Here is a 21,239-nt window from a genome sequence, read left to right as displayed (position 1 = left end):
GATGTAGCCATTGACAACGGTGATGCCCTACATACAGCTTGCCATGGAAAGGAGTAGGAAGGATTGGATGAATGTAATAAGAAAATAGAGATACGAGAGGAGCACAGCATCTTCACACACTTATCTGAAATTCCCACTATTGCTTTACATAAGTATTTCTATCCTATTTTATTTTCTATTTAGTATTAATTTTCGAACTCACCATAAACCAATTTAATCTGCCTAACTGAGATTTACAAGGTGACCATAGCTTGCTTCATACCAACAATTTCTGTGGGATCGACCCTTACTCACGTAAGGTATTACTTGGATGACCCAGTACACTTGCTGGTAAAGTTGAACGGAGCTGTGGAAAGAAAAAGCTTCTCTAACAGTGCCTGGAATTATTGTTGATCACAATTTCGTCCACCAACAAGCAACAATTTAAGTTTGGTGTTGTGATGAGCGGATAATTTATACGCTTTTTGGCATTATTTTTAGGTAGTTTTTAGTATGTTTTAGTTACTTTTTCGTATAATTTTATTAGTTTTTATGTAAAAATCATATTTCTGGACTTTAATATGAGTTTGTGTGTTTTTCTGTGATTTCAGGTATTTTCTAGCTGAAATTGAAGGACTTGAGCAAAAATCTGATTCAGAGACTGAGAAAGGACTGCAGATGCTGTTGGATTCTGACCTCCCTGTACTCGAAGTGAATTTTCTAGAGCTACAGAAAACCAATTGGTGCGCTCTTAATTGCCTTGGAAAGTAGACATCTTGGACTTTCCAGAAATTTATAATAGTTCATACTTTTCCCGAGATTTGATAGCCCAAACTGGCGTCAAAACGCCCACCAAAGACCCTTTTCTGGCGTAAAACACCAGAACTGGCACCAAAGCTGGAGTTAAACGCCCAAACTGGCACCAAAGCTGGCGTTTAACTCCAAGAATGGCCTATGCACGTGAAAGCTTCAATACTCAGCCCAAGCACACACCAAGTGGGCCCCAGAAGTGGATTTCTGCACTATCTGTACTTAGTTATTCATTTTCTGTAAACCTAGGTTACTAGCTGAGTATAAAAACTACCTTTAGAGATTTATTTAGTATCTTTTGAAATTCTTATCATCTTTTGTCTATCATATGCGTTTATGGAGGCTGGCCTCACGACCATGCCTAGACCTTGTTCTTATGTATTTTCAACGGTGGAGTTTCTACACCTCATAGATTAAGGTGAGGAGCTCTGCTGTTCCTCATGAATTAATGCAAGTACTATTATTTTTCCTTCAATTTACGCCTATTTCTTCTCCAAGATATACTCTCGTACTTAATTCAGTTAAGTCAAGACTGAAGGGGTAACCCGTGACAATCACCCATTATCTTCAGTAATCGCTTAGCCAAGATCCGTGTGCCTGACAACCACAAAGCGGTCTACATGATGTTCAACGTAGTCATTGGACGCCAGCTGGAGTATATTCTCTTGGGTCTCTAATCAAAGATTCACATTGTCTCTCCTAACAACAGAGCATCTAAATCTAAGATTAGAACCTCCATGGTATAGGCTAGAATAATAGACAGCATTCCTGAGATCCGAAAAGTCTAAACCATGTCTGTGGTATTCTGAGTAGGATCTGGGAAGGGATGACTGTGAAGAGCTTCAAACTTGCGAATGTTGGGCGCAGTGACAGTGTGCAAAAGGACAATGGTTCTATTACGACGCTAGCAAGAACCGACAGATGATTAGCCCTGCGGTAGCTGTGCCTGGTATTTTTCATTCAAGACGAGAAATCTGACAGTTTATTAGCCGTACAGAAACCGTAGCTGGACCATTTTCACTGAGAGGATCCTACAGCTTGCCATGGAAGGGAGCACGCATGATTGGATGAAGGCAATAAGAAAGCAGAGGTTCAGAGGCAACAAAGCATCTCCAAACGCTTATTTGAAATTTTCACCAATAAATTACATAAGTATCTCTATCTTATTTTATGTTTTATTTATCTTTTAATTATCAAAAGCTCATAACCATTTGAATCCGCCTGACTGAGATCTACAAGGATGACCATAGCTTGCTTCAAGCCGACAATCTCCGTGGGATTGACAGCATTTTGGAAGACACACGCGTACGCATGCAAGACGCGTACGCATGGGTGTGCTCAGCGTTCTCAGGCCAAGAGTGCTACGCTCTCTTTGAACGAGCACCTACCGTACTTTCAGAAATTTGAATTTGAATTTGGTCACCGACGCGCACGCGTTCAAGACGCGTATGCGTGGGTGTGACAATTGTGATGGTTTGCGCAAACGCGTACATGGAGTAGCAGTGTGGATTGGATAATTTGGAATCCACACGTACGTGTAGGTGACGCGTAAGCGTGGGGAGCGCTCGTGACGCGAGCGCTATGCTCATTTAGAGAGCGCTACCCAAAGACGCCCACGCATATATGATACGCGCAAGCATGGCAAAAATTGAAGATAGCGATGACGCGCACGCGTATGCTACGCGAACGCGTGGATGTGAAAAAATGGCAAGGGACGCGCACGCACATAGGACGCGTATGCATGGGTGCATGAGCGTTGCGCTCTCTCAAGAACGCTGCGTTTTCCTGGAAGCAGCATATTGTACCTGTTAAGACTCATTCTGACTTGCTTTGACCAAGGCCAAAAAGCACAATCCAAGTACTCGATGACTGAAGTGGAAAGTGTATAAATAGACAAGAATTTGATTTCATTGGGGAGTTTTTTTTAGAGTTCTTTCTTTAGTTAGTTAGTAATTAGATCTGAGGGAGTGAAGGACCCAAATTGGGAAGCTCTGCACTCAATTTCAATTTTATTTTTTTTGTTCTTCATCTTCTGCAATTTTTCTTTTTCTGTTTTGTACTAAGCAATGATGAACTAAACCCCAATTTCATTAGGGGAAGGAGTGATAAACCACTATTTTATGGTTTATATTGTGTTTTATTGAGTGGTTTTATCAAGCTTTTCACCCACTTATTCATATGATTTGCATGTATTTATAATTCCTTCCTAAAAATATCCTATGATTAATAACTTGCTTCCTAAGGACCTTTTTATTGTATATTTTTATCTTCCTTCGTACCATTCGATGCCGTGATCTGTATGTTAAGTGTTTCAGGCTTTATAGGGCAGGAATGGCGTAAGGAATAAAGAGGAAGCATGCAAAAATGGAAGGAACACAAGGAATTGAGGAGATGACCAGAGAGAAGTCACGCGGTCGCATGGCTCACGCGACCGCGCGAAATAGAAGGAATTACCGTGACGCGCTCGCATGCCTGACGCGACCGTGCGGATTGGAAGCTGCACGAACGACGCGAAAGCATGGACGATGCGCACACGTGGTACGAGAAATGCTGAGTGACGCGAATGCGTGGACGACGTGGACGCGTGACGAGCGCGATCTGCAGAATTACAGAAGTCACTGGCACAGATTCCGGGCCGTATTTCAACCCAGTTTTCAGCCCAGAAACATAGATTAAAGTCTGGAAATATGCAGAGACTCAAGACATCAATTCATTCAGATCATAATTCACTTTTCATAATTTAGATGTAGTTTTTAGAGAGATAGGTTTTCTCCTCTCTCTTAGGATTTAGGATTAGGATTTCTATTAGGATTAGGATTGTTTCTTCATACCAAGTTCAATAATTTATGTTTCTCTTCTATTTTTGTTTATTCTAAAGCTTTTATTTATTAATGACTTATGTTGCCAAATTGGCTTATGAACCATTCATGTTATGATTTTCTTAACTAACACACATTGAAGTATTTCAGACTTATATGTTATGGATGCTTTGGCTTTATCCAATTTATTTTCATTCGAGTAGATTTTCTTCCTTTTTGGCTTTGGTTGATTAATTGGTAACTCTTGAGTTATCAAACTCATTGTTGACTGAAAATTGGAATTCTTCAAGAATTAATTCGAAGTCCAATAACTCTAGCCTTTCCCAAGGAAAGACTAGGACCTGAGGAATCAAAAATTAATTCATCCACTTGACTTACCTTCATAGTTAGAAGTTGACTTAGTGGGAGAAAAATCTAATTCTCATCACAATTGATAAGGATAACCGGGATAGGACCTCCAGTTCTCATACCTTGCCAAAAGCTTTATTAGTTATTATTTTAACGACTTGTTATTTTACATTACTTGTTCAACCCTTTTCAAAACCCCAAAATATACTTTTCCATAACCAATAATAAATCATACTTCCCTGCAATTCCTTGAGAAGACGACCCGAGGTTTGAATACTTCGATTAATTATTTTTATTGGGTTTGTTACTTGTGACAACCAAAACGTTTGTAAGAAAGGACTATTGTTGGTTTAGAAGCTATACTTGCAACGGGAATTTATTCTGAATTATAGTCCACACAAAAGTTCTCTCTTCAAAATGGCGCCGTTGCCGGGGAATTACAAACGTGTGCCTTATTATTGGTTATTGTAAATATTTTTCTTTTACTTGTTTATTTGTTTCTTCTCTTCCCTCCTCATTTCTGATAACTACTATGAATTCTCAGCCCTCTCGTTTTGAGTTTAGTTCTAATTTTGTTGCAAGTAATGGAAGCTATAACAGGGCTATCCATCAAGGTCTAGGCAATCAAAGATGGATGGAGCCAAGATGATCTGATCAACCCTTTAGGCAATAACACCCTCCTAGATATCACAGACAAGGACCGTTCTACAATGCATGCCAAACTAATAGATATGGTGGACCCCCTTATAGCTACCAACAAGCCCCACCCTGTGCTCAGAGACCATCCTCTCAACATAACTTCGAACCACCACACTCACACGCTTCTTTTCACCATTCACTACCACATGATCCTTATCCGCCCCAACACCAATCCAATTACTCCCAAGAACCACCACTCCCAAGAACCACCAATTCCCTTATAATTCATGCAATTTTAGTTTTCTTGCCATTTAAGTTTCTGCACTTTTACTTCCCCGCACTTTAAGATTCAGTTATTTACATTCCTTGAAATTTAAGATTCAGTTCTCTTAACTCCTTGCACTTTAAGTTTCAGCAATTTAAGCTTCTTGCCATTTTACTTTTCAAGCTCTTTATATTCTACAATTTAGATTTCTTGCACTTTAAATTCTGTTATTCAATTTTCACCCAAATCATCAAATATCCGCTTGACTAGACTAATCACCATACTAAAGTTTCTTGATCCATCAATCCCTGTGGGATTGACCTCACTCCAGTGAGTTTTACTACATTATGCGACCCGGTACACTTGTCGGTTAGTTTGAGTGGAATCGATTTTCACTCATCAGATACACACAACACTTTCCCCAAGGAAGGAATAACTTTGCAACGAATGAGGAGTCCTGATGGGTGAAAATTATATTTCCATACACACTCGCCGGCAAGTATATCAGGTCGCATCAAGTAGTAATAACTCACAGGAGTGAGGTCGATCCCACGAGGATTGATGGATCAAGAAACTTTAATTAGGTGATAAATTTAGTTAAGCTAATAGTGGTGAATTGAGTGAAATTGAACTAACATGATATAAATTGCAATGAATTTAAAGTGCTAAATATAAATGGCAGAAATTTAAATGGCAAGAAAAGTAAATTGCATCAAATGTAAAGGGTTTTGGGTGAGGGAAAATTAAAGAAATCAGTGAATCAAAGCAAGAATACGTGACAGAAAGAGAAATTCACTAGGGATTGGAGATATCATAATCCACAATGACTCAAATGGGTCTCAACTCCTTTCTCAATCATATGAGTAGGTCTATGGCGGATTGAAATTGATTGGATCCCAATTCCTTGGTACTCCAATCTCTCTAATCATAATCAATGTTGCCAATTTCTTGATCTAATTGTCATGAGAAGAGGTTAAGTGCGAATCTCTCATCCATGAGCCACACTAACTCTCATGATCTCAATTCCTCCCGAATGGTGTTGATCAAGAGAGTAGTGAAGGATAGCGCCTCAATTCTAATGCTCATGATTCCCCTTCCGAGGCTCACACAAGCATTCACAAATTCAATCCCCCTTCCGAAGTGAATGAATCATCAATCAAATCAGAGGATATCCAATAGCTATTCAATTGAATTAAGAAGAAGAAGAAATTCACTAAATCATGTGAATCATAACAGAGCTCCTCCCCCTAATGATTGGGGTTCAATGGATCATAGCTCTCAGAACAATTGCAGAAGCTTAAAATTGCATGAAAGTAAATTGAAAGCAATAGGAACAGAAAGGTAAAATTGACAGAAATGAAAATAGCAGTAGAGATGTAAGAAATTGAAATTACAATCAAGGTAAACTGAATTCAAAATAGATAAAATATAAAATTGTAGAAAGAGAAAAAGTGTATTCTATTCTACTCCAACTCCTACTCCTACTGCTACTACTACTCCTAATGCAGCCTTCTATCCTCTCGGAATCCCCCTTTTTCCTAATGAAACAGATGCCTTTATATAGGCTTTCCTAAACTAAAAATTAAAATGAAATTCAAAATAACTTACAATTAAATGATATTCCTATTCTAGATGATCCTTGTGGTCTTCATTGAGTGATCAGAGTGGGCTTGCTTGCTTGTAGTTCAAATGGGCTTGGAATGAAGTTAATTTGAGCAGAAATTCACTTCCAAGATAGCGTAGCATTCATTTGGAGAATGGAGCGTTCTACCACCCACGCGTATGCGTGCTATACGTTTGCGCGTCCCTCGTGTCTTGGCTCATCGATGCGTACATGTCACCCACGCATATGCATCCCTTGCAGCGTTCGCTTTGAGAGTGTAGCGTTTGCGAAATGAACGCTCCTTCCACGCGTACGCGTGGATTGCAAAATGTCAAATCCACGCTTTGCTTCATCCATGCAAATTTGTGCCTCTTCAAAAATGTCGCATCCACGCGTGCGCATCATGCACGTATGCACGTCGATGGCTAAATTTCAAATCAAATTTTCAGAAGCATTGCAGGCGTTCATTCAAAGTGAACGTAGCGTTCATTGATGATGAATGCTGATCTTCCTTCCACGCGTACGCGTGGATCTTCAAAAATATCATCATGCACGTAAGCACCTTATACGTGTGTGCGACACTTATGAACGTAGCGTTAATCAACTGAACGTAGCGTTCTCCTGCACTTCTTCCTTCTTTGTTTCTTCCTCTCATTTCTTCACCTGTCATCAATCAAACATGCCATCAAAGCCTTGGCATAATCATCAAATCTTGCATCATTGATATTATCAACTAAGTCTTGCAAAAATCTCATGAAAATGCATAAAAATCAACAATGTTTGATTAATTTAAGACAATCATGAATTTCTCATCCAAGCACTTACTTCTTGCCTAAAAATGGATGAAAACCAAGCAAAAATAGATAAAAATTGCTAGTAAAACATGCACAAGATGACATGCCAACACAAAACCAAACTTAAACCTTACTTGTCCCCAAGCAAGAAAAGAATCATGCAGTAAAGATTGACAAACCAAGGTGAGAAGAGTAGCAATTTTTATGTTCATGGTTGGCTAGCTTTCAATGCATGCAGCAATCACAAAAGAAATTCAAATGATTGATGGTTCTATCTAGCTGATTTTATGAAATCTTTTCTTTCTATTTCTTCCTTGAAGCAAGCTATTCATTCTCTTCTTAGCTTCTCCTTTTGGGTGCTTTGCACCATGAGTTGAAAACAAAGCTACGACTCTAAATGCTTTGTTTTCAAGTATTACCACTTGATACATAAGCACCACAAACATTTAATTAGAGAACTTCTTTAAGCTTATTTGTTTCTTTTCTTTAATCTCTAATCATTGATGCTCAAAGCCTTGAGCTTTGAGGGAGTGCTTTTACACTTGAGCCTAGCCTTGACTTTCTAAGTGTTTTGTTTTCAAGCTTTTTGCCTGATACATAAACACCACAAGTACTTAACAATGGAATTGTCATTGGTCCTCAGAGCTTTTAGCTTTCTCATTCTTTTTCTTTTCCTTTTCTTGCCTTATTTGCATTTGCTTTCTTCAAGGTTTTCATGATTTCAAAAATTTTATAAAATGTCCTAGATGAAAACTTCAATTAAACAAATTCAAATGCAATCGAACAACAATTAATCATACTAGTTAGTGCACGAAATTGTGATCTCAATGGCACCAACAACTTGGTACGTACAATTGTAATATCACTCTTTTTCACAACTTCACACAACTAACCAGCAAGTGCACTGGATCGTCCAAGTAATAAACCTTACGTGAGTAAGGGTCGATCCCACGGAGATTGTCGGCTTGAAGCAAGCTATGGTCACCTTGTAAATCTCAGTCAGGCGGATTCAAATGGTTATGATGTTTTAAAAATTAAAATATAAATAAAACATAAAATAAAGATAGAGATACTTATGTAATTCATTGGTGAAAATTTCAGATAAACGTCTGGAGATGCGTTGTTCCTTCTGAATCTCTGCTTTTCTACTGCCTTCATCCAATCCTTCATACTCCTTTCTATGGCAAGCTGTATGTTGGGTGTCACTGTTGTCAATGGCTACTTCCCGTCCACTCAGTGAAAATGGTCCTCTACGGTTTTTGTACGACTAATCAACTGTCGGATTGCTCGTCTCGGATGAAAAATACCATGTACAGATATCGTATGGCTAATCAGCTGTTGGTTCTCGATCATGTAGGAATAGGATTTATTATCCTTTTGCGTCTGTCACCATGCCCTACAGTCGCGAGTTTGAAGCTCGTCACAGTCATCCCATCCCAAATCCTACTCGGAATACCACAGACAAGGTTTAGACTTTTCAGATCTCAAGAATGCTGCCAATTGTTTCTAGCTTATACCACGGAGGTTCCAATCTTAGATTCAGATGCCCCATTGTCAGAGGGGAGTCGATGTGAATCGTTGATTAGAAACCCAAGAGATATACATTCAAGCTTGTCTTCATGTAGAACAGAATTGGTTGTCAATCATGCGTTCATAAGTGAGAATGGAAATGAGTGTCACATAATCATCACATTCATCATGTTCTTGTGTGCGAATGAATATCTTAGAATAAGAATAAGCATGAATTGAATAGAAGAACAATAGTACTTTGCATTAATACTCGAGGAATAGTAGAGCTCCACACCTTAATCTATGGTGTGTAGAAACTCCACCATTGAAAATACATAAGAACAAGGTCCAGGCATGGCTGTGAGGCCAGCCCCCAATGTCTAAGGACTAAAATGATCCAAAGATATCTAATACACAAGTAAAAAGTTCTATTTATACTAAACTAGTTACTAGGGTTACAAAAATGAGTAAATGATGCAGAAATCCACTTCCGGGCCCACTTGGTGTGTGCTTGATGCATGAAAACTTATCTCTCAACAAATTTCCCTTCAGCAAGTATACCGAATTGTCGTCAAGTAAAAACTCACAATAGAGTGAGGTCGAATCCCACAGGGATTGATTGGTCAAACAACTTTAGTTGGAAGAATATGCTAGTTGAGCTAAACAGAGTGTAGTTAATGTTGCAGGAAATTAAACTGCGGGAAAGTAAATTACAGGAAATAAAGTGCAGAATCTTAAATGGGGAATCAGAGAGATGAACATGGAAATAAATGGCAGAAAGTAAAGAGAATGGGTAGGATCAGAGATGGGGAATTCATTGGGCTCAAGAGATGTTGTATTCTCCGGATCAAATTCATTTTCATCACTTTCTCAATCAAAGCATCTATTGATCTCCTTGGCAATCTTAAGTGATTGAGTTCCAATTCCTTGGCAAACCAATCTCTCTAAGCTTGAACAATTGCCCAATTCCTTGATTTAATTGCTCATGAGTAGAGATGAAGTTTGGTCACTGATTATACCACACACATTCATAGATCAAAGTATTGGTAGGATTAAATGTCATAATATCCATCCAACCCCCAACCTAATCCAATGTGAGAGAGCATTTCTACCATGATATCCTCATTCCTCTTTTAAGGTTCCGAGGAGATCCAATTATGGAGAGCTTCTCTTCCAAGATAGCTAATCAATTGGATGAAGATCGAAAGCTCTAGTTCAAAACTACTCCTATATATACTACTCTTCTTGATATTCTAGTGAGTTCTTCGAGTCTTGGATGTGGGCCTTAGATCTTGAGTTGAAGAAGTTATAATCTTTAGTGGGCTCACCTTGCAGAAAAGTGTGAGTTAGGCATGGGCGTTAGTGATGTTAACGTTAAGTGAGAATGTGATTTCGAGAACGTTAGTGGCAATCACCTTTTTCACTAACGTTCCAACCTCATATAGTCCACGTTAACTTCAACGTTAGTGGCACTAACGTGACCACTAATGTTTCCTTATGATCCTTTACAAGCGTTATTGGGAATCACCTTTTCCAATAACGTTGCCTTGTGCCCCTCTTTTCCTACGTTAGAGTTCATGTTAGTATAACTAACGTGACTCTTAACGTGGGCATGCCTATCTTCGAGAGCGTTAGTGACACTTGCCTTTGTCACTAACGCTCCAAATGCCCCTCCTCTCTACGTTAGAGTTCACGTTTTAACTAGGTTAACGAGGCCACTAACGTGGCAGTGAATGCCATCTCCAACGTTAGTGACAAAGGTGAGTGTCAGTAACATTGGCTCATCAATCTCAGCTCCACATTAACTTTCACGTTAGTAGTCTTAACGTGACCACTAACGTGGGCAATGCTAGCTTGATCCAACGTTAGTGACAAAGGTGAGTGTCACTAATGTTGGCATTGTCTTACCTTCCACGTTAGAGTTCACGTTAACTAAGTTAACGTGACTCTTAACGTAGCCAATTGCCACTTTGTAGTGTTAGTGGTGTTCACGTTTACCACTAATGCTGGAGCTCCCTTTATCTCCACGTTAATGTAATTAACGTGGCAATTAACGTGGGTTTATAATGACTTCGTAGGCGTTATTGTCGACCACCTTTCTCAATAACGTTGCAAGCTCATTCCCATTCCACGTTAGTGGTCACATTAATTAGATTAACGTGGCTACTAACATGGTTCTTCCTTGCTTCCTCTGTCCTAAAATCAAGCAAATAAAGTGCATCAAAGCTCTAGCCCAAGTCATGAGATTATGCATCATCAATTTGTCATTCAATCCTTGCAAAAATCCTCATGAAATCATGTAAAATTCACAATAGTTGCTTGAATCTTATCCTCATGAAATCATGTAAAATTCACGATAGTTGCTTGAATCAAGGTGTAAGTGTATTTTCATCCAAAACTTACCTTATTTACTGAGAAAATACATGAAACTACCCTAAAACAGTAAAGAAAAGGTCAGTGAAACTGGCCTAGATGCCCTGGCATCACAACACCAAACTTAAAGCTTGCTTGTCCCTAAGCAAGTACTAAAACATAAGAAGAATGAATGAAAGAGACAAGATGAACAAAATAAAAGTAAAATTCTTGGTTTATGGGGTTTCATGCATAGCAACTTAGGTTCATTCCTTTACTAGGTTTCAGGCCTTTATCGTGCCCTTGAACACTTGTTTGATTGCATCCTTTGAGACTTCCTAATTATTAATCCTCGTTTCCCTTCCAGGATTTATTGCATTTCTTTTTAGGCTAAGTGCTCTGTAAGAGGGCGACTCTTTAAGATAAGCTTTCAGCCAACACTCCCGAACCAGTTGGTTCAAGGTGCTAGGTGTTAAGGCACCCCTAAGGACTTATTCCCTCAAGTCTCTTTCCCTCATACATACACACCACAGGCACATGGTTTGTTATTTTTCTTTCTTGAGACCTTGGTGTCCAGCACCTCTTTGGGTTTCTAAGTGCTCTTTAGCAAAGGTTGCTCTTGATAATGGATTTTCAGCTGATAATCCCGTATTAGTTAACCCAAGTTACCAGGTGATGAGGCACCCCTAAGAGCTTATTCATCAAAGCATATCCTTTGCACATGAACACTACAGACACATGCCTCAATATTCAAACCCTTGGTGCCTAGCATTATTTTTCATTGTTTTTCTTTTCTTTTCACTTTTATTGCTCTTTCTCTTTTCTTATCGGGATTTCATTATTTGGTTAGTCTCATAGGATGTGTTTCAAGCATAGGATTTAGGATAGATAGTTGCCTTCCTACCTTGTTGGTGAACCAACTTAGCTAATTAATCACCCTACCACAAACATTCAAAATTCACTTTACAAGATAACTCCACTCTTGTTCTTTTCTTAACAATTTCTTTTTGATTGGCTTAAAGGACAAGCATACATATAAGCAAGATGACTTTGAACACCAGGGACATTAGACTAGTGAGCATGGACCTAGGGAACAAAATTTTAAAGCATAATTGAAGATTCCTAAGATAATATGGCAGCATGTTCTATTTCATACATGATTTTCCTTATTTAAAGCTTTGAAAAAGATAGAACAAAGAGGGAACTCCACCACCTTTCACTTATTGGTATGCTTATGTCCCTTTGTCTTGGGGTCCTCCTTGATTGCTTGAGTCCCCATTTCCTTTACGCTTCCCGATAAGCTTTTTCCAGAAACCAACATCCTCCATCTTCTTCTTTAATGCTTCCTTTTGCTGTTTCACCTTTCCCTCTTCTTGCTCTGTTAAGTCCTTGCAAACTGCCTCATAACTTGGAATGGCAGGGTGCAAGTTATGCATATGCCCAGTCATATAAGTTAACTTGGCCTGAGTGTTTATGCTAAATTCTTCCCGATGTAGTTGCCTTCCTTTGTTGAGTACACTGAATTCGTTGAATGCTTTCATCTGGGCTATCTGGCGTTGGTTGAGGTCTTGAAGGCATTTGTCCTGGCTCTCTTGCCTTTTGGACACTTGATTGATGGCTTGGGTGAGCTGGGAGTAATGCTCCTATTGTAACTCCATTTGCTGTTTCTGCCACTCTCTTTGTTGATCCATCCAACTAGAGAGTAGTTCTTCTTGACGATCCATCCTTTGAGCTTGCACATGTAGTTGTTGTTCTTGTCCCTCCATATAGCTACTTGCCATATACTCAATGGCTTCCTTGATGTCAAACAGATTTATATTGGTTGGATCATATTGTCCTTCTTGCTGGTACCCTGTTTGTTGGGGTTCTTCTTGGTGAGGTTCTTCTTGGTAGGGCTCTTCTTGTGCAGTTCTTTTCCTTATCTGACGTCTCCTTTGCTATTGAGTGGGTGTCACATAGTTTATACGTTGGAGCATGACTAACCTCCCAGGATTTACCCATTGTGGATTGTTGTCTTCGAATACCACCTTGGCTTTCATGCATAGTCTCAGGATGGTGATGGGGTACCAAAGTCTAGCACCCGCATCATTCTTCTCGGCTGAATCTTGGATCCATTCAGCTATAATTTCATGCACATTGATGCTTCCACCCTTTACTAAGCAATGTACCATGGTAGCTCGAGCAATATTGACCTCATAATTGTTTGCGGCTGGAAGGATAGACCTCCTTACGAGCTCAAACCATCCCTTGGCTTCCGGAATGAGGTATCCTCTCCTAATGAACTGCGGCCTCTTGTCTGAGTACCTTTCCCAATCAGACCCTATAACACACATATCATTCACGATTTCTTCAAGTTCATCTTCGTCTGAGGCATTGCTTATTCTTACTTGATAACTGAGTTCATTGAAATGTGGCGATTTCAGCTGAAGAGTCCTTGTTATAGCAATAGGGCTGAAGTCCACCTCTGTTCCTCTTACGTAACTTTTGAAGGTGGGGGCCTTAATACTGTCTTCTCTGGCCGTATTTGCATAGAACTCCTTGATGAGGTTTGCATTTATCTTTGTCTCTGGGTTGGTGAGCTTTTGCCAACCCCTCTGTGCAATCTTCTCTCTGATCTTTGGACATTCATCCTCGTTGAACTGGAATGTCAATTCTGGCAAGATTTTTTTGTTTTTGATCCGTTCATATTGGAGCTCATGGAAGGCGGTCTTGAATCTCCCGGCATCGGAAGGAGGCTGCTCCATAGGCTCCTTCCTTCTTCTCCTTTTAGAGCTAGATGAAGCCATGAGTGATGGTTGGTATGTTTGCGGCTCACAAGATGTGGCTAGGAGGGTGTGTATGGAACTTTTGGTGGAAGATGAAGTGTGTGTGTTCGAGAGAAGGAAGGGAGATGAATGAGAATAACAAGTGTGTACGGAGAGGTTGTAGAATGGGGATCATTTATATAAAGGGATGATAGGTGTTTGAAAGGTGTGGATTGATAGTGTTGTTTTAATGACGGACAATTGGGGTTTGCCATTGGATGAGCACGAGGATCACCCCTTTTATGAGGGTCTTGGTTCGGTCTCCAAGGCTATCCAACTCCCAATGTTGCATGGCAACACTTCCAAAGATACTCCCCTTGAAGACAAGTGTGTAGTCTCCTTGGTATAGTGGCCGAATCTCCCTTCTTTGATGTCCTATCAAGTACCACCAATACCCTTCTTGATTTCCTATACAAGACAAAAGGAATGCAAAATGGTTAATTGAATTTTTGGTGGGAAGAATTAAAGTGTGAAATAGCTACTATTAAAATCTTTTTCTTTTGTTTTTCAAATAACTAAATGCTTTTCATGAATACAAATCAATCGGCCACTCAATTTCCCATGCATGCAATCGTTAGTAACACCAAACTTGTTTGTGATCATATGGTGTAACAAGACTCAAAAAGAATCCCATACCATTGAGTGTGTTCAAGCCCTCTTGGTGTGCCTTGAACACCAAAATTATCATGTACTATATGCTGCATGTAGGGATTCTTATATTGTTTGTCGAAGTTGATTTAGAATCCATAAAATTTGATTTATTACTACTATTAGAGATTAAAGAGAGAGTGTGTAGAACATGGGTTGCCTCCCATTAAGCGCTTCTTTAGCGTCATTAGCTTGACGTTTGGCCTTTGTCAGGGTGGTTGGTAGTGTTTCAAATCCACCCCCCTTGCAAATAACCTGTTTTCATTGGCTTTGTTATGAAGTTCCACATGTTCTAAGGACAAGATTTTGTTGATGGTGTATACTGGAAGTAGCTGAGATGGAATAGTGGGGAGATGGGGTGGTATGGATGGAAAGTAGACAGAGACCACTTCATCTCCTGGAGAGAAATCTTCTGTAGGGATCTTCTTATTTTTCCATCCCCTTGGGACCTTTTTTCTTGTGTCCCTTGATGTCACTTTGCTACTTGTGGTTTTCTCTTTGAGGAAAGTTTTGTTGCTTGTCTCATATGACTCTGGTGGGTTTGGTTCCTTTTGGGTTGCACTTGGCTGTTGCTCCTTCTGATCACATTGGTTGTTAACCATAGGAGTTCTGTGGTGTGGTGCTTGTGCTCTCTTGTTTGGCTCTTCCATCAGCTCTTTCTTGTGCTCTTCCCCTGACTTTTTGTTATCATGATCTGCTTCTTGTGAGGGTTTGAAAACATTGAAGGTGAGCTGCTCATCATGTATTCTCAATACTAGCTCTCCTCGCTCCACATCTATAAGTGCTCTGGCTGTGGCTAAGAATGGCCTTCCCATAATGATGGGGTGACTGGGATTCTCTTCCATTTCCAGGATAATGAAGTCTGTGGAAAGGAAGTAGTTCCCAACCTTTACTAACACGTTCTCAAGCACTCCTATCGTCTATTTTTGTGTTTTGTCAACCAGTTTGATGATTACGTATGTGGGTGTTAGCTCATTGATTTGAAGCTTTTTCATGAGGGACAGAGGCATTAAGTTAATGCTTGCTCCCAAGTCACAGAGCCCCTTATCAATCATTGCCTCTCCTATAGCACATGGAATGTGGAAACTCACTGGATCCTTCTTCTTTATAGGTGGCTCTATTTGAATGAGAGCACTGCACTCCTTGTTCATTTTTATTGTTTGTCCACCCTTCAATGAACTCTTTTTGGCTAGTAGCTCCTTTATATACTTGATGTAGGAGGGCATTTGCTGGAGGGCCTTAATGAATGGTATATTTACATCAAGAGGTGCAAACACGTTGAGGAACCTTGAATACATTCATCGTGCTACACCACCCTTGAGCCTTTGGGGAAAGGGTGCATATGGGTTCAGGATCTCCCTTTTCTTTAGCTTTTCCCTGTGTGTGTGGGTTGGGGTGCATAGTTTCTTTCTTCATGATTTTCCTTTGGACTGTCTTGGAGGTATTCTGTTTGTGTGTCCACTTCCTCCACACTCATCTCATCACTTGTGGTGATCATCTTGCATTCTTCCCACCTTACTTTCTTTATTTCTCCTCTTGGGTTCTTTTCTGTGTCACTGGGAAATCTATCAGTGGGTTTGGGAAACTATTGAGATAAACACCCTACTTGGGATTCTAGTCTCTTGATGGTTTTCCCTTTGTTTTTGTTATTAGCTTGCACTTCATCCTTAAATACCTTGTTGTCTTGGACTTCTTTACATATGTCTTCAAGTAGAGCCTCAATCTTGGAAAGTTTATCCTCAGTTAGTTATGGTGGGTTGAGATTAGGTGGTTGTTGATAGGATCTGTGTGAGAGATATTGGTGAGTTGCATTATTATTGGAATTGTGGTTGTGGCGTCTCTGGTCTTGGCTTTGGTCTTGTTGATTTCCCCACCCAAAGTTAGGGTGATTTCTCCATCCAGAATTGTAAGTTTTGGAGTATGGATCATGGATTTGTCTGGGTGAGTTTCCAACATAATTGGCTTGTTCCCAGTCACCTTCTTCTCCTATATTCACTCCTTCTTGAGTTGGTGATAAAGTGATGACTGCTGCAACTTGGTTTTCTTCCACCTTCTTGGTGAGATCTACTAGTTGCTTGGTGATCATCTTATTTTGAGCCAGCAATGTATCCATGTGGTTCAGCTCTATTACTCCTCGAGTGTTGCTTCTTTCAGAGGCATAGAAGTAGTCACTCTCAGCTACCGTTTCAATGACATCTATGGCTTCTTCAATGGTTTTCTTCTTATTTAGAGATCCTCCTGATGAATGGTCTATAGCCTTCTTTGACTCATAAGAAAGACCTTCACAGAAAATGTGAAGTTGAACCCACTCATTGAACATGTTCGGTGGGCATCTTCTTGTTAAGTCCTTGAATCTCTCCCATGCCTCATAGAGAGTTTCACCATCTTGTTGCCTGAAAGTTTGCACTTTAGCTCTCAGTCTGTTAATTCTCTGAGGAGGGTAGAATCTTCCCAAAAATTTGTTCACCACATCTTTCCAATTTGTTAAGCTCTCCTTCCGAAAGGATTCCAGCCACTTGGATGCTTTGTCCCTGAGTGAAAAAGGGAACAAAAGCAGCCTATAGACATCCGGATGGACTCCATTAGACTTCACAGTGTCACATATTCTCAGGAAGGTGGTTAGATGCTGATTGGGATCTTCTTGGCACTTCCTCCAAATGAGCAGTTGTTCTGAACAAGGGTGATGAGATGGGGTTTTAGTACAAAGTTGTTGGCATGTATGATGGGCTTTTGGATGCTACTTCCACAGTTTTTTGAGTTTGGATTGATGTAAGAGCCTAGAACTCTCCTCTCTTGCCCAGCATGATTTGTAGGGCCTTCTCTGGCATGGTTGTGAGCTTCTCCTTCATGATTGTTTTCCAAGTTCTCTTCCATGTTTGTTTCAAAGTACTCTTCCTCTTCCTCAGCACCAACAATTCTTTTCCCTCTTGTTTCCCTTCTTGATCTATGGAGGGTCCTCTAAGGTTCTGAATCAAAGGAAGTTGAAGCTCTGCCTCTTCTCCCTGTCATACAACTAACATAGCACACAGCAAGAGATAAAATGAAGTGATTATTCTTCTTAGAGTGATTGTTAGTATGAGTGGTGCAATTTATCAAATAGTTAGTGGGTTAGTGAGCAGAATTGTAAGTAAATTCAAAGAAAAAGAAGATAACGAGGGGATAGGGGGTGAGGAAGAAACTAAATAAACTAAAGGTAAATGACTGAATAAAATATACAAACAAACAAAAAAGTGCTCAATCTAGTGAACTTCCAACTTAATCATTGTTGATACAAAATCAATCCCCGACAACGGCGCCATAAACTTGATGCATGAAAACTTGTCTCTCAACAAATTTTCCTTCGGCAAGTATACCGAATTGTCGTCAAGTAAAAACTCACAATAGAGTGAGGTCGAATCCCACAGGGATTGATTGGTCAAACGACTTTAGTTGGAAGAATATGCTAGTTGAGCTAAACAGACTGTAGTTGATGTTGCAGGAAATTAAATGGTGGGAAAGTAAATTGCAGGAAATTAAGTGCAGAATCTTAAATAGGGGAATCGGGGAGATGAACATGGAAATAAATGGCAAAAAGTAAAGAGAATGGGTAGGATCAGAGATGGGGAATTCATTGGGCTCAGGAGATGTTGTATTCTCCGGATCAAATACATTTTCATCTCTTCCTCAATCAAAGCATCTATTGATCTCCTTGGCAATATTAAGTGATTGGGTTCCAATTCCTTAGCAATCCAATCTCTCTAAGCTTGAACAATTGCCCAATTCCTTGATTTAATTTCTCATGAGAAGAGATAAAGTGTGGTCACTGATTATACAACATGTATTTCCAAATCAAAGTGTTGGGAGGATTACATGTCACTATATCTACCCAGACCCCAATTTGGTCCAACATGAGAAAGCATTTCTAGCGTGATCTACTGATCCCTTTTATAAGGCTCAAAGGAGATCCAATTATGGAGAGTTTCTTTTCCAAGACAACTAACCAATTGAATTAAGATCGAAAGCTTTCTAGTAAATCAAGAGAAAAGAAAGAAGAAGAAGAATGAAAACTATAATTGATCTATCAAATTACAACAGAGCTCCCTAACCCAATGAAAGGGGTTTAGTTGTTCATAGCTCTGGAAATGGAAAATGGCAAAAAAGAATACATGCTTAGCTAGAAAAATACAGAAAAGTAAATATACAGAGGGTAGTTCTCCAAAGTGCCAAGCTTATCTATAGTTCAAAACTACTCCTATATATACTACTCTTCTTGATATTCTAGTGAGTTCTTCGAGTCTTGGATGTGGGCCTTAGATCTTGAGTTGAAGCAGTTATAATCTTTAGTGGGCTCACCTTGCAGAAAAGTGTGAGTTAGGCATGGGCGTTAGTGATGTTAACGTTAAGTGAGAATGTGGGTTCGAGAATGTTAGTGGCAATCACCTTTTTCACTAACGTTCCAACCTCATATAGTCCATGTTAACTTCAATGTTAGTGGCACTAACGTGACTACTAACGTTGCCTTATGATCCTTTGCAAGCGTTATTGGGAATCACCTTTTTCAATAACGTTGCCTTGTGCCCCTCTTTTCCTACTTTAGAGTTCACGTTAGTATAACTAACGTCACTCTTAACGTGGGCATGCCTATCTTCGAGAGCGTTAGTGACACTTGCCTTTGTCACTAACGCTCCAAATGCCCCTCCTCTCTACGTTAGAGTTCACGTTAACTAGGTTAACGTGGTAGTGAATGCCATCTCCAACGTTAGTGACAAAGGTTAGTGTCACTAACGTTGGCTCATCAATCTCAGCTCCACGTTAACTTTCACGTTAGTGGTCTTAACGTTACGACTAACATGGGAAATGCTAGCTTGATCCAACGTTAGTGACAAAGGTGAGTGTCACTAACGTTGGCATTGTCTTACCTTCCACGTTAGAGTTCACATTAACTAAGTTAACGTGACTCTTAACGTGGCCAATTGCCACTTTGTAGCATTAGTGGTGTTCACGTTTACCACTAACGCTGGAGCTCCCTTTCTCTCCACATTAACTACCACATTAATGTAATTAATGGCAATTAACATGGGTTTATGATGGCTTCGCAGGCGTTATTGTTGACCACCTTTCTCATTAACATTGCAAGCTCATTCCCATTCCATGTTAGTGGTCACGTTAATTAGATTAACGTGGCTACTAACGTGGTTCTTCCTTGCTTCCTTTGTCCTGAAATTAAGCAAATAAAGTGCATCAAAGCTCTAGCCCAAGTCATGAGATTATGCATCATCAATTTGTCATTCAATCCTTGTAAAATCCTCATGAAATCATGTAAAATTCACAATAGTTGCTTGAATCAAGGTGTAAGTGTATTTTCATCCAAAACTTGCTTATTCACTAAGAAAATACATGAAACTACCTTAAAACAGTAAAGAAAAGGTCAGTGAAACTAGCCTAGATACCCTGGTATCACAACACCAAACATATAGCTTGCTTGTCCCTAAGCAAGAACTAAAACATAAGAAGAATGAATGAAAGAGACAAGATGAACAAAATAAAAGTAAAATTCCTAGATTATGGGGTTTCATGCATAGCAACTTAGGTTCATTCTTTTACTAGGTTTTAGGCCTTTATCATGCCCTTGAACACTTGTTTGATTGCATCCTTTGAGACTTCCTAATTATTGATCCTCCTTTCCTTTCCAGGATTTATTGCATTTCTTTTTAGGCTAAGTGCTCTGTAAGAAGGCGACTCTTTAAGATAAGCTTTTAGCTAACACTCCCGAACCAGTTGGTTCAAGGTGCTAGGTGTTAAGACACCCCTAAGGACTTACTCTCTCAAGTCTCTTTCCCCCATACATACACACCACAGGCACATAGTTTGTTATTTTTCTTTCTTGAGACCTTGGTGTCCAGCACCTCTTTGGGTTGCTAAGTGCTCTGTAGCAAAGGTTGCTCTTGATAGTGGATTTTCAGCTGATAATCCCGGATTAGTTAACCCAAGTTACCAGGTGATGAGGCACCCCTAAGAGCTTATTCATCCAAGCATATCCTTTGCACATGAACACCACAGACATATGCCTCAATATTCAAACCCTTGGTGCCTAGCATTATTTCTCATTATTTTTCTTTCCTTTTCACTTTTATTGCTCTTTCTCTTTCCTTATTGGGATTTCATTATTAGGTTAGTCTCATAGGATGTGTTTCAAGCATAGATTCAGGATAGATAGTTGCCTTCCTACCTTGTTGGTGAACCAACTTAGCTAATTAATCACTGATGAGCGGATAATTTGTATACTTTTTGGCATTGTTTTTAGTATGTTTTTGTCATGATCTAGTTAGTTTTTAGTATATTTTTATTAGTTTTTAGTTAAAATTCACTTTTCTGGACTTTACTATGAGTTTGTGTGTTTTTCTGTGATTTCAGGTATTTTCTGGCTGAAATTGAGGGACCTGAGCAAAAATCTGATTCAGAGACCAAAAAGGACTGCAGATGCTGTTGGATTCTGACCTCCCTGCACGCGAAGTGGATTTTCTGGAGCTACAGAGGCCCAATTGGCGCGCTCTCAACGGCGTTGGAAAGTAGACATCCTGGGCTTTCCAGCAATATATGATAGTCCATACTTTGCCCAAGATTTGATGGCCCAAACCGGCGTTCAAAGTCACCCTCAGGAATTCCAGCGTTAAACGCCGGAACTAGCAC

At 39.7% G+C, this 21,239-nt stretch overlaps 1 non-coding gene and 1 pseudogene across 1 annotated transcript; one reads left to right on the top strand and one right to left on the bottom strand.

Annotated features, from left to right (window-relative positions):
* The window catches only part of LOC127745557 (uncharacterized), a 144,784-nt pseudogene that overhangs the window by 34,263 nt on the left and 89,282 nt on the right, over positions 1-21,239 (bottom strand).
* LOC127746093 (small nucleolar RNA R71) lies at positions 16,885-16,992 on the top strand. The gene has a single exon (XR_008007713.1). It is a non-coding gene; the product is annotated as a small nucleolar RNA R71 (small nucleolar RNA).

The sequence above is a fragment of the Arachis duranensis genome, chromosome 3 (assembly GCF_000817695.3).
Source record: "Arachis duranensis cultivar V14167 chromosome 3, aradu.V14167.gnm2.J7QH, whole genome shotgun sequence".
NCBI lineage: Eukaryota > Viridiplantae > Streptophyta > Magnoliopsida > Fabales > Fabaceae > Arachis > Arachis duranensis.
This window is presented reverse-complemented; position numbering and strand designations above follow the sequence as displayed.